This window comes from Muscardinus avellanarius, assembly GCF_963383645.1.
Source record: "Muscardinus avellanarius genome assembly, chromosome: 10".
In the NCBI taxonomy this organism is placed as follows: Eukaryota; Metazoa; Chordata; class Mammalia; order Rodentia; family Gliridae; genus Muscardinus; species Muscardinus avellanarius.
The window spans coordinates 9,542,783-9,557,147 of record NC_137796.1 but is presented as its reverse complement, the minus strand read 5'-3'; positions in this window follow the sequence as shown (position 1 = coordinate 9,557,147).

The following is a 14,365-nucleotide window of genomic DNA, read 5'->3' as shown; positions in this document are numbered from 1 at the left end:
GGCAGTCTGGCGCATTGCTTGGTAGCTGTAATTACTGAAAAACTTTCCCCCAATCTTGAGTTAAAACATACCTCTCTGTAACTCCTAGCCATAGTTTCTTTGCTTGTCGGCAACAAGAAAGTTATTTCAAAAGAGGCTCACATAACATTTCTGAAATTCTGTTTCTTGGTCCCTGGCCTGGAACGCAAAGAAAAACTGAGGTCAACTGGGAACAGGGAGCTGGAGTTTATTAATTCCAAGGATTTCTGCAAAGATCTCAGCTTTTGTGAGTGTGTGTTCATTTTCTACCTTAGAAGTTTCACTCTGGGAGTCCAGTCGACTGCTTAAATTTCAGTTATTTCCTTTCACTGTAGGATTTGGGCAAGCAAGGGAAATTCTACAAAATGACTTCACCATTGGCAGCAATTTGCCCTTCGCCAATTTGGCATGCAGTGATTCTGAGAGTGTCAGAAGTTTCCAAATTAGCTTAGTCCCTGGCTGGTGCTGAGCAGGCTCCTTGGGGCGGATCAAGTCCATCACTTGAGTCTAGTGGAAGATGGTTCCAGCTGCCCCCGAAGAAGTGTGACCCCCTGTCCTCATTTCCCCTGCACCTGAAACAACCCCTGATGTTAACTATGACACTTTAAGGACTTGTTCCTATTTTCACAGGTTCCCTTCCACTATCCTCTGCTACCTCTGGGTTCACTGTTAAAGGAAATAGCCCTCTGCTAGTGGAAATTTCCTTTCTCAAAGAACTTGAGCTGTTACTTTCTTCTGTGTGCCCTAAAGCTAGTCCATTGTTCACTACAAATGAATAAACCAATCTTTAGAAGGGTGTCTGCTTCCTCAGGCAGGTGCCAATGATGTCCTAATCTTTATTTCAGAATTCTGACATCACTTTCAGAAATGTCAAGAAGAGACAGTGATGACCCCCACCCCAGTAGTAGCAAGGACTTATTTCCAGGTGCCCACTAAGTTTAGAATAATGCATAATTGTTTCCAACAACTCAAGCACCTAATAAAAAATAATTATGTAGTTTACAAAATTTACTGAGTATTTATTTGCTCCAACACATGGAAGCAGTAACCTTCCCATGGATGCTGGCCTTTACTTGTGTCCTTGATAATCAATCCATTCTCTACCAGATTGCAACAATGACTGTGTGTGTTACTGGAGAATCCACCGAAGGGCATTCTAACTCCAAGCTGTACCCTCAGCCCTCTTTAATTTTTCTGTTTTGAAACAGGGTCTCACTAAGGTGCTGAGAGCCTCATTAAGTTGCTGAGGGTGGTCTCAAACTTGTGACCCTACTGTCTCAGCTTCCCAGGTAATGGGGATTACAGGCTTGCACCACCACATCTGACATGGAATGATTTTTTTTCTAAAATTATATATCAGATCATCTTATAGCCCTGCTTCAAAATATTCAATTGCTTCAATCCTACTCAGAAGGAAGTCCTGGGCTTCAAGACCCCATAGGCTCTGGCTTCTGACACTCCACGCCCTCTCACCATCTTCCCCTTTGCTCAACCCTCACAGACAAACAGGACTCCTTATGGCTCTCCAAATCCATCAAGTGTTTCCTGGCCAGGGCTCACAGCTTCCTACTTTTTCTTCCCTCTGCCTGGATTATTCCTCCCTACATTCTGAAACTCCGGCTCAGTCTCATTCTTTTGCTCTGGTCCCAAATTTCAAATCCTCTAAAAATTTTAGAGAGCCCCCTTCATCACTATACAAAGCTGCTCCTCGCATAATTTAGCTTATTTCCTTCCCAACCAACCTCGTCCATAGCATCCTCCTTGGCACTGCCATGCTGTGTGTAGATGATGGCACCAATTTCAAAGAAATGAAGAAGCTAATAAGAACAATCTTCAAACACAGATCTGTTGCCTTGCTCGATGAGGGGTGAGAAAAACAACCACACTGCCATTAAACTCATGAAAATTGTCTGCAAAGGTTCCCTCTGTACTGAGCGACTGCCAGTCAGAAGCAGAAAGCAGAGGAAGCATTCCCTTCTCTCCTCTTTACCAGGCCCCTGTACACATCATAAGAAGGAAGTTCCATCATGGTGGAAGCACCATGCTGCCATTGGAGACATGGCATTTTCTGTGATTACAATGATAGGTTGCTTCTTTAACGTTCCAGTTTCCAGCCCACTTCATCCTCCCTAGATGCTGCAAGAGCGATAAAATTAATCGAAGGGAGAATTCATCCTCCATCATTGTCCACTGTTTTGCCCCTCAGCAGAGAGAGGCTTGATACAGAAACTCCTTTCATTCCTGAACAAATGAGCCCGTGGCGGGAAACTTGGGAAGAGACACAAGCAAACGCCATCAGGCCTGGAAATTGGAAGACATAAAAGTGGAAATAAAGGGATCAGAGCAATTGCAGTAAGACCTAAGAGTCAGTGGATGCTTATTCCTTCTAGAAGTGGTCCCAGCCCTTTTACCTGTGTTATTTTATTTAAACCCCATGTCACGGCAGGGTATGGTGGCCCACGCTTGTAATCCCAGCACTTGGGAGGCTGAGACAGGAGGATCGCACAGGTTCAAAGTCAGCCTCAGCTACTTAGTGAGGCTCTCAGCAACTTAGTGAGACCCTGTTTCCAAATAAAATATAAAATAGGTCTGGGAGTATAGCCCAGAGGTGGAAGGTCCCTGGATTCCATCCCCAAGAGCACAAAACAAAATAACAATAAAAAAGAAACCCCATGCCAATGATTTAAAGGCTATTTTCTCTATTTTATACATGAGAAAACTGGGTTTTAAAGAGACTTCAAAACTGTTCCAAGGTCACCCAGGCAGCAAGCTGTCTGCTAAGATTTGAATGGGGTGGGGGGAGCTGACATCAATATCATTGTTCATTTATTGTTTTTATTGTTTTGTTTGTTTTGGTGCTAAGGGTTAAACCCAATGGTGTTCTACCTCTGAGCTACATCCCCAGCTTTGTTTTATTTTTTATTTACTTAGTTGTAGAGGGTCTTGCTAAGTGGCTGAGGCTGTCCTTGAACCTGCGATCTTCCTATCTCAGCCTCCCAAGTACTGGAGTTACAGGTGCGTACCACCATGCCCAGTGACATCTTTGTTCTTAACCACTTACTGACCCACTGTGTCTCAGCGATACTTAGGAATACATGCATTACAAATAACGGTGACAATACCCAGGAACTCAGACTCCCAAAGGGAAAAGGGTTTGCAGAGGTGGATGTGCAAATCCTGCCACCTCACTGAAATTTTGAGAGACCGTGTAGTGTGGTTGGTTGACTGGACCTTGTGGGCTTCGATATAAAAAAAAAAAAAAAAAAAAAAAAAAAAAAAAAAAAAAAAAAAAAAACTTCTGGGAATTCTTACAGCACTGACTTCTCTTCTGATGGGCAGATGCCATGCACCTGACCCATGTCTGCCTGTTCCAGTATATTCCTTCTCTTTCTTTTTCTCCAGCTTTATTTTTACATTTTATATATACTTTTATTTGGTACACTTTAATTACAGATCATACTAAGATAGCAGAGTGATTGAAACACACACATGCACAAGTCTTGGAGGAATTCTCTTTTGCTCCTCCTTCCCATACATGTCTTTGAGGTTGGAATTGGTGGCTTCATATATGTATGTACATAGCATTATTTCAACTGTTACATTCTTAATGTCTCTGTTCCCCCCTCCCTCCCCTAAACTTCTTCAACATCCCATGGGAGTCTCTGCTTCTCTACCTGATTTATCTTTCTTTCCAAATATCTATCAAGCCTTCAAATCTAAGAGAAAACATACAATGCTTTGGCTTTTTGAGACTGGCTAATCTCGCTTAACATACCATACTCGAGATCCATCTACTTTCCTTCTATTTCATCGCACAGCCAAGTGTTATTCTAAATGTCTAATAACATTGTTCACACTCTTAGCCATGACCTGTTGGACGCCTGGGCTTCAATCCTAGCTCTGTCCCTTACTCTGTGGGGAACTTTGAACATGTTAATTGACCTCATCTTGGCCTAGATACTATCATCTTAAATGTAACTCTAACTTCTCACCACCTTCTTCAAAGATCTAGTTCATAGTAAACACTCAAAAAACAAACAAACAGACAAACCAAAATGGTAGCCGGGATACAGAATAAATCATGGGCTGTTAAAACATTCTGAACACACTACTCTGCCAATGTTTCCAATTTTCTTTTTTTTTAAATTTTTTAAAATAAATTGATAGATTCAATAATTGATAGATAAAATTTAAATCAAGATTCAAATGGGGTAGTCTGTGGAAATTAACAAGGTGATTCTAAAATATATGCAGATCAATGGTCCAAAAATAGCTTAGATATCTCAGAAGAAGAAAGGAAATAAAGGAGAGGGAGAAGGAAATAATGCTAACTATAGCAATGAGTAGGTGAAGGAACTTGCCCTGAGGACAGTTATTACCAAGTCTCAGTGGTTAAGATGCTGTGGCTTTAGCACAGAGATAGACCCACAGAACTATGACACAGTAAAAAAGCCAGCAAATACGGAGCCCTGGTATATATAAAAGTTGCAATAGAGAACACACACATAATATTATTATTGCAAGGTCAGGAAGAATTAATTAAACAAGACACCAAAAGTACAAACTGCAATGGAAATGGTAAAACTGAAAACTTTCATTCAACTTGTTAGGTTGAAAATAGAGTTAGGGGGTTTATAGGAGGGAGGTAAAAACACCAACTGGGCTATCAGAGACCGCTGCTTTATTCAGCCCCAGCCCCTCTGGAGAGTCAGCCGGCCATGGGGAAAGGGACCAACAGGCCACACGTCTGGAGAGTTGCACATAGTCCTGATCGACCGGCTGAGTCACCCCAATTTTCTCCCACACCAATTCCCCTCAGCTCCTGTCTCTGCAACTTGACATTTCTCCTCTAAATCAACATTCGTCCAATCAGATTCATCTGCAGTGGCTATAAATTTCATATTCCTAGGCCTCATCTTTGGCTTTCCTTAGGAATGAAACTTGACTGTCTTCATCTTTAAATACTTTTATTGGAGCATTACAGTCTCTCATCACAGTGCAGTTCATAGCGATGGTGGCATGCATGCACACAGCATTGGTGGGCTTCCCCTATCTCCCTCCCCATTCCCCCCCATCTCTCCCCATGTCAGATATTGAGACTGGCATTGTTATTCTCACATAGGTATACAATGTCAATGGAAGTGTTTTCTTTATTAATTCTCCCTCTCCTCCCCAACATCCTTCCACAGACCACCTCCCTCACTCCACTGGGGTTTCTCCTCCATTACCTGAATTCCCTCTTGAATTTTTATTACTCCCTAGCTTCCATATATGAGAAAAAAATGACCCTTTACTTTTTGTGACTGGCTAATCTCATTTAACATATATTGTTCTCCAGGTCCATCCATTTTTCCATAAATGATATAATTTTGTTCTTTTTTATTGATTAGTAGAATTGTGTATATGTCCCCTAATTTTGAACTCTATACACCTAAGGACGGACACTTAGGTAAATTCTAATACCTGGCTATTATAAATTGTGCTGCTATAAACATGAATATGCATGTATTACTATAATATTATGTTTTCACTTCCTTTAGAAAGCTATCCAGGTGAGGTGTGGCTGAATCATATGGTGGATCCATTCCCAGTTTTCTAAGGAATCTCCACACTGATCTTCACAGCAGCTGCACTAATTTGCAATCCCACCAACAGTGCAGAAATGTTCCTCCTTTCTCACATCCTTACAAGCATTTATTCTTGTTTGATTTCCTGATGGTTGACACTCTACTTGGGGCTCAGTGTAGTTTTGGACTATCCTCATTTTTTTTTTTTTTTGGTGGTACAGGGGTTCCTGAAAACCCTTCTACCTCAGAGCTACACTCCCAGACCTATTATATATTTTTTATTTGGAAACAGGGTCTCTTAAGCTAGTGAGGCTGGCTTCAAACCAGCGCGATCCTCCTGTCTTCACCTCCCAAGTGCAGGGATTACAAGCCTGCGCCACCACACCCGGTGGACTATCCTCATTTTTAACAGGGTGTCCCAACCCAGGCAATACATGCATAGACCAGTGACTGGTCTCACTGCCCTATGACGGTGTTGTCTTTGCCTGAGATTCCTTCTGGCTCTCATATCTGTCACTCAAATCTCACCAATAGTTCTAAGTCTGACTTAAATTCTTTCTCCTTCATAAAACCACTCCAGATTTCTCCATCGAGAAATAATCTCTACCTGCTATGACTTATCACAGCACTTGTTTATATTGGTGATGATTCTTGCTATTATTTTCAAGCTTCTTGAGGTAATAGTCATATATAACTGGCATTAATGTCCCCAAAATTACCTGTCACAAAGCTTTGTGGAGAGTAGGTGCTCAGTATAATGGAATCCAATAGACAGCACAGAATCTGATCCCACTATTTTTAGATCATTGTGGATAAACCACAAGTTCTCAAGTAATAACCTGATCCATCTGGGGAAAGAGGAGGAAGGAAAGTTAAACATGGACCTTATTCTACTTCTCTTTCCTCTTTTCTCGCTGACTGCCATTGCTACACAAGTTTGCCCACCAATTTTAATTTCTTAGGCCAATTTTTGGGAAGTGGAGAATGAGTAGAGACCCCCTTCCCTTTAGCACAGTGGAGGCTGTCAAATTTAGATATTTTCTCTGCATAAGGATAGGGAAGAAAAGAAATCAAATAGAGCAAGCACAAACAATGCAAACTGTAAGGCTTTCTAATATCATTTCCTTGATCACCAAGGGCTGAAGAGTTCTCTAGCACCTTGACTGGCTTCTGACTGCATGAGCCTTTCAGGTTGGCATGGTCCTCATGGCTGCTAAACAGAAACTAACCACTCACTCAATGTGCTATTTTCTGAAAGCACCCCACCACTTTTTGCCCCTGTCCACCCTTACTCTCTCTATAGCCCATTCTGAATTTTGCAGAAGGGGGCATACCTTAGTCCCAGGGAGCTGCAAAGATCACATCGATTATGACAATGTCATTACACACCCAAGAATATACTCACATTTCCATAAGGTAGGAGCAATTTTGTCCATTGTCCACCTACTCTCATCTTACCATGTCCCATGTCTCTCCCCTAGAGGTCTTCTAGTACACCAAGCTCTTTCCCATCTGAAGTCTTTGCCTAAGCAATTTTCTCTGGCTGGAGGGCCCTTTTCTCCTATTCATATAAATATACGAATCCTCCTTTAAGAAATCATCTTTTTCTTTAAGTCTTAGTTTAAATTATTAAGTCCTCAAAACGGGCTTCCATGGCTACCTATTTTAATTAAACTTTCGTCTTTCTGCAATCTCAGTTATTTTCTTCCTAGCACATAACCTGGCACAATCTACCAATCTATCATCCATTTCTTTTCTTTCTTTTTCTTTGCAGTACTGAGGATGAAATCCAGGGGCATTCTACCTCCAAGCTATACCAGCCCTATTCTTTTTATTTTTTTATTTTGAAACAGGGTCTCACAGAGCTGCAAAGGGCCTAAGTAGCTGAGGCTGTCTGTGAACTACAATCCTCTTGTCTCAGCCTCCCAAATGCTGGGATTACGAGCATGCGCCACCATGCCTGGCTTCAATCCATTTCCTTATGAGCTCACTCCTTGCTTATATTTCCACAAATAATATAAACTGAACCAGCTGTGTACATCTTAGTTACCACTTCGGACATACAGTAGAAGCTCAATAAATATTTGTTGACTGCTTAAAATAATTGAATAATATATAACCACAGAAAGGAAAGGAAATTACATAACCAGAGATATCAAATCCTTTGTTCATATGTAATTTTATTTTGTACTGGGGATTGAACCCAGAGCTGTTCTAACTCTGAGCTACACCCCTTGCTCTATTTTTTATTTTGAAAAACTTTAAATCCTCCTGTCTCCGTTTCCCAAGTGCTGGGATTCTAGGTGTTTGTCACCGTGCCTGATTTGTATAAAATTTTATAACCAGGAAATAATCACTTTTGTTTTAATTTTGTAAAAATATAAGATCTCTCCATTAGCTCTATATTTTAAGTTATTTTTCTGCTAAAAGAAATAGGTCCTTTTCCTTTGGATGAATTATGATTTACCATAACACCTTTTCTATAAACTCTGAATACTAAATCTCATTTCTCTCGACAGAACTCAACTCAGGAATATGGGTTGACATCTCCATGAGACAGCCACACAGGAAAGACAACTTGAAGAAGCAGATGTGGCTCTTTTAGAAGAAGTAGAAGAAGGGGGGAAAAGTCTACATTCTGTTTTAACTTTGCAAGGCTCAAAGAATTCTTTCATGACAATACACTGAGAACTACTTTGTGAAAATAAATAGCCACAGAGGAATATGGATTTAATTGTTCAAATTGCTGCATTGGCTAAAATAAAACAGCTGTGATCACATTCTGGGGTAAAAACCATTGTTCAACAAAGAGTTCTATTAAAGATTGCCCCAGTGATGTGTCTGGCCTTCTAAAACAGGCACACCGCTTCCTGGACCACCCATAGCCATTAGGATGATGAAGATTCCAATTTAGGGGGGACATCTGGGTTGGGGAAATGTTGTCTACGCCACAGAGCACAGGAGTGTTTGATGGGTTTTTCTTTTCCCCTAACTATACAGCTCAAGTTACTCAAAATTACTCAGCAAAACAAATTCCTTTCATATTTCTATAAATCCCAAGACACAGGAAAGGTGCTGGCTGGCAGTGCTGACTCTGTTAAAGTTCCAATCCACTAAAAGATGAAACGAGAAGGGTTTTGTCCAAGTTCCTTCTAAGCAATCCTAGTGAACAGACCTTAATTCCTGAGAATATGATTCCCCAAGGAAGTGGATTCGGGCCTTTCTCTGGATCAGAAGCCACCCTGAGATACTGATAAAACCATAGAAACCAACATCTAAAATTTGCATAAATGTATTAGCCCAGAGTTTCAAACCTAGACTCCTAAAGCTCAATAAATACTTTGAAGTTACCTGTGAGCCACAGGCTCATAAAAGGCAGAAACAGGGCTAAAGATGAACAAAATCAAGAAGTTAATTTTTTTTACTAACCAACATCATGCATCCATTTTAAATAACTCTAGCACATGTTTTATTCCAAACCCTCCCACTGGCCCATCTACAGATTTTGATACATACAGAAAACATATAAAAGCAAGTATAAAGGTGATAGAGGAAGGTTGAAGGAAGAGAAGCAGAAATGATCCCATCAGCCTCTCAAACCAGTAGTTAAGATTAAGTGGACATGAGTCATCCTGATAAGGTTACCTTAAAAGGCAAGTAGTGGTCACTTAAACCACAATCTTGACAGATTCTAATGATTTTTGTCAGTGTCTGAGAAGTCAAAAGATTTCAAGATGCAAACAACACATTCCCATATCTCTTCTCTTATATCCAGAAGTGGCACAGACATCCTCTGACTGACCACGAGTACCAATGGTGATGTTACTTCTTCCCATCCATACTCCATTTAAGGAAACTTTCCAGGAAACAGAGGTAGTTTCAGGTTGCCAGATGACTTGGTACCTTTGAGGGCCCAGCTCCTGACTATCAACTGATTAGTAGCTCTAATTTCACTGGCAAAGTCAGTTTCTTCTGCCAGCTAATGTGACATGGTCACATGCACACAAGCCAGGGAAAAAGGCCATGGAGATCAAAATCATTGCTATAGCAAAAGCTCATATTTCCAACTCATTTCTCAAGTTATTCCTCATCCAGAGTGACTTCCAGTGATTTTGTGACTAGCTCTTAAGAATGAGGATAGATAGATAGATAGATAGATATAGATAGATATAGATATTTAGATATTTAGATATATATGTTTAGATATAGGCCATCTCCTGAAAGAGTTCATGTATTGATGTTCAGAGTCAACATAATTAAGTCACGAATGTTGTAATCTCACCCATGCATCATCCATTTTAATGAATTTACTGGATGGCAACCTAGGCTGGTGGGGTATGGAAGGAGGACATGGATCGTAGGCTTTGAGGACGTACTTGTGTCCTTGATTGTCTCTTGCTTGTTGCCTTTGCCTTTGTGATGTGAGAGCAGAGCACATTCCTCTGTTCTCACATCACAAAGGGATGCATTACAATATCTAGGCAACAGACAAGAGCTGATGAGAGGTCAAAATAAGGCAGAGTCATTTGGGATACAGAGTAGGGGTGGACTGCAAAAACTGCAAGGCAAAGCAATCAACCGAATATGACATATAAGAAAATGCGTGGAATCAAAGCTCTTGAGATTTAGCTCGAAGCTTTCTAGGTGGAGACACTAAAATAGAAATATGCAGCCTGTTAACTAGGTGTTGGGGCATTCTTACATTCTAGTTAATTTGTTGAGTTATATTTGGTAAATACAGCTTTGAAGGTAGTCCTGTAGCTTCCTTCTTAAAGGACTTAAGACAGCATCTCACCCTTGGCAACAGAAGGAGATCTTTCCAGAAGGTGATGTTTCTGCCATTCTGATTTAAACCTGTGTTAACAACATTGTCTGAGGAATCCTGTGGTAGTATGAGAGGCACTTTTAAGCAGATTACAGGATGAAGCACTGTGTCCAGACTAGACATTAAATAACTTAGCCATATAGGGAGAAACTTCTTTCTTTGTAACCCTCTTGATTATTTTATCAAGGAATAAAATTCATGTGGGGTCTAGAAGATCCCTAACACCTCTTTCTAGTACTTGCTAAATCCCCTTGTTTACTCAGGAATAGGCCCAAAGTTCAATACTTCCAGGAGGCCAAGGCATCTTGCTAAAATGTAATAATACTGTATCTTGGAATTTATTTTTACACGTGCTTTCTGTTTATGACAAGCAGAACATGTTTTCTACTTATGTCTCTTTTTATGCTAAGTGAGATTAGTCAGTCACAAAAAACAAGAAATCAGATGCTTTCCCTAATATGCGAGAGCTAGGGAGAAATGGGTCATAGGAGGAACTCTAGATGAAAAAGGAAATCCTATCGAGGAGCAAACAAGACAACCTAAAGGAGGAGAAAGGAGGGAGGAAGAGGAAAATCTCTGAAACACACAATGTATTTAAACATATCAAAGTCAACCACTAAGCCGAGCAAGGGAGGGAGGGATGGGGAGGGAATGGGGTGGGAACTGGGTAGAGGTTAAATCAGTGATGAGTACATGTATGTATACACAAGTTTAATTTTTACCCCAATATGATGTATGAATATAGTGCACCAATAAAAAATTAAAAAATAAAGGTACTCTGTTTTTATTTAATGACCCTAATTTTGAAAATAGTAAAGAAATGTGGCCCACAGCTATGACAGGAATTGTGGGGGAAAGGTGTCCAGGAGATAACTGCCTTGGGCCAGGGTTTCTACAATGTTGTTTCTCAGTGATGGGAGTTCCAGCAGGATGACAAATGTCTTCTTCATAGTTACAATACGAGCGTCATTGAAGTCATGCCAGGAGATGAACGCCTACAGCAGGTCTAGGTGCCTTCTCTCTAGGTGGTACAAGCTCTGAGGTGCTTGTCTCTCCCCAGAAAGGCTCTCATCACTGCTACCCGCCTGTGCAGAGGACCACCTGGACCCGGGCTGTATGAACAGCATCCCGGGAAGTCCAGCATCACTTCCTGAACAACTCCCTATTCTAAGCAACCCAGGAGTTTTTCCAGGGAGCTTCCTGCTCTCAGACACGCTTGGCTGGCGGCCATGGGATGGTTGTCCCGCCATGCTTCGGAATACTCATTCGCTCATTCTTTAAGAAAGTCTTGGACACACACAGCTGACCAGCTGGCCTTCGGGTGTTTAAATTTGAAAGGAATCTTTTGTTTATGGAGTAGTAGTGCTTCTGAAGTCTGTGGAGGATGAATTCCAATGCTACTAAACTTCTCCCCCTAGTGGACTTCCATGGAAACTTTTAAACCATCCTGAGCACAAAGACCTCAGGGCTTGAACTTTTCAGTTTCACGGTCAGAAATGGCATTCAGGTTGGGTCTAGGGGGAGGTAAGTCGTTGGTGGCTTGGCTGAGAGGACTATATTTGTCTCTGATTCCTTCCTTTAACCCTATCTTCTTTGGACTGCCATGGTTGAACACCAGTCCTCTACTTACTCTGTTTCATGAAGCTTCTGTCTTGTAACTAGCTGACTCTGGGCTGAGTCTCTGTAGTCATGAGACAAAAAGCATTTTATTTTCTTGGAAAAATAGTATTTAAGACAAGTGTGGTGGTGCACGCTTGTAATCCCAGCATTCGGGAGGCTGAGACCGGAGGATTGTGGTCTGCGGCCAGCCTCAGCTACTTAGTGAGGCCCTTTGCAACTCAGTGAGACCCTGTTTCAAAATAAAGAATAAAAATAGGGTTGGGCGTGTAACTTGGAGGTAGAATGCCCCTGGGCTCCATCCCCAGTACAGCACAAAAAAAGCATTTAAAGTAAACAAAGTAAAATAAATTATCAGCATGCAGTGCCTGCCTTGGGTACTTTTTTGTTTGCTAGGCTCATTAAAATATCCTTATTATCTGACATCATTTGAATTCATAAAAAGTGTATTTTTTGGAGGTACTGGGGTTCCTGGAAACCCTTCTACCTCTGGGCTACACTCCCAGACCCATTTTATATTTTTATTTGGAAACAGGGTCTCTTAAGCCAGAGCGGCTGGCTTCGAACCTTCACGATCCTCCTGTCCCCACCTCCCAAACCGGAGGATTACAAGCGTGCGCCACCACGCCCGGCCCATAAAAGTGTATTTTAACACCAAAATTCTCAGAGTAAAGGCCTGTGTTAGGTGACTGCAAGGATTAGAGTGATGGTTTCTAATTTTTGGTTCACTCTCCTGTCTCCTCTAGCCACTTCAAATAATAGCATTAAAGGCCAGGCATGGTGGCATACACCTGTAAACCTAGTGCTTGGGAAGCTAAAAAGGAGGATCCATATTTGAGGCCAGCCTCAGTGATTGAGTGAGGTCATCAGCAATTTAGTGAAACCCTATCTCAAAAGAAAAAATAAAATGAGATGATGGGTGGAGATTGGAGGTAGAAAGCCCTGGGGTTAAATCCCTAGTAACACACACACACACACACACACACACACACACGCACGCACGCACGCACGCACACACACACACACAATTGGCTAAATGATTTTTTTTTTTTTTGGTGGTACTGGGGGTTTCTTGAAACCCTTCTACCTCCGGGCTACACTCCCAGATACCTACTTTTTATATTTTTATTTGGAAACAGGGTCTCTTAAGCCAGTGTGGCTGACTTCGAACCTGCGCAATCCTCCTGTCTCTGCCTCCCAAGCGCGGGGATTACAAGCGTGCGCCACCACGCCTGGCGGCTAACTGATCTTTGATAATGGATCGGAGGATGTACATTGGGAAAATGTCTTTAAAGCAGATGGTATATTAAGGAGGAAGAGGAGGAGAAGGAGGAGGAGGAGGAGGAGGAGGAGGAGGAGGAGGAGGAGGAGGAGGAGCAAAGCACACAAAAACACAAAATCTTAGAAGACAGCCTAGGAGAAAAATCTAGATAACACTGAAATTAACATTAACTTGTTAGATACAAAAGGCAAAATCGGTGACATAATACATAAGCAGGGCCTCATTGACATTAATATTCTTGGCTCTGTGAAAACTCTGTCATGAGAATAAGAACAGACACCACACACTGGAAGAAAATATTTCTGAAAGACATATATTATAAAAGGCTATTATTCAAAATATAGGAAGAACTCTTAAAACTCAACAAAAAAGAAGGCAGTCTGTTTTTTTTTAGATGGGGCAAAAGACCTAAACAGACACCTTGTGCAAAAGGCAAATATGTACATGAGAAGATGCTCCACATCATGTATCATTCAGGAATGCAAATTAAAACGCTAAGGTATCACTATCCACCTACTGAGGTGGTCAAAATCCAGAACACTGACAATACCAAATGCCGGTCAGGGTGCAGACTAATCCCAGTCATTGCTAGTGGGATGCAACGTTGTATGGGTATTTTGGAAGACATCTGGCACTTTCTTACAAAATCAAAATTTAATCTCAGCATACAGTAGTCATTCTCTTTCTCAGTGTTTTCACTAAAATCCAAATTTATTGACCACACAAGTTAGAGAAAGGAATATTCATTTGCTCACAATTTTCAGGAGATTCCGAGCTCACAGTTTGTGAGGCAGGGGTCTGAAGCTCCGGGTATGACTGTGGGGAGTTGACAGATAGAGTGTGTACATAGCCCTGTTCTCACATCATGGAGGAAAGAAGCAGAGAGAGAGAAGAGAGAGGAGAGGAGAGAAGACAAGGGGAGGGGAGGGGAGGGGAGGAGAGGAGAGGAGAGAGGGGAGGGGAGGGGAGGGGAGGGGAGGGGAGGGGAGGCAGGCTAGGAGAGGAGAGGGGAGAGAGCGCTAGCAAACAAGCAAGGGAATTCAAAATTACATTCAC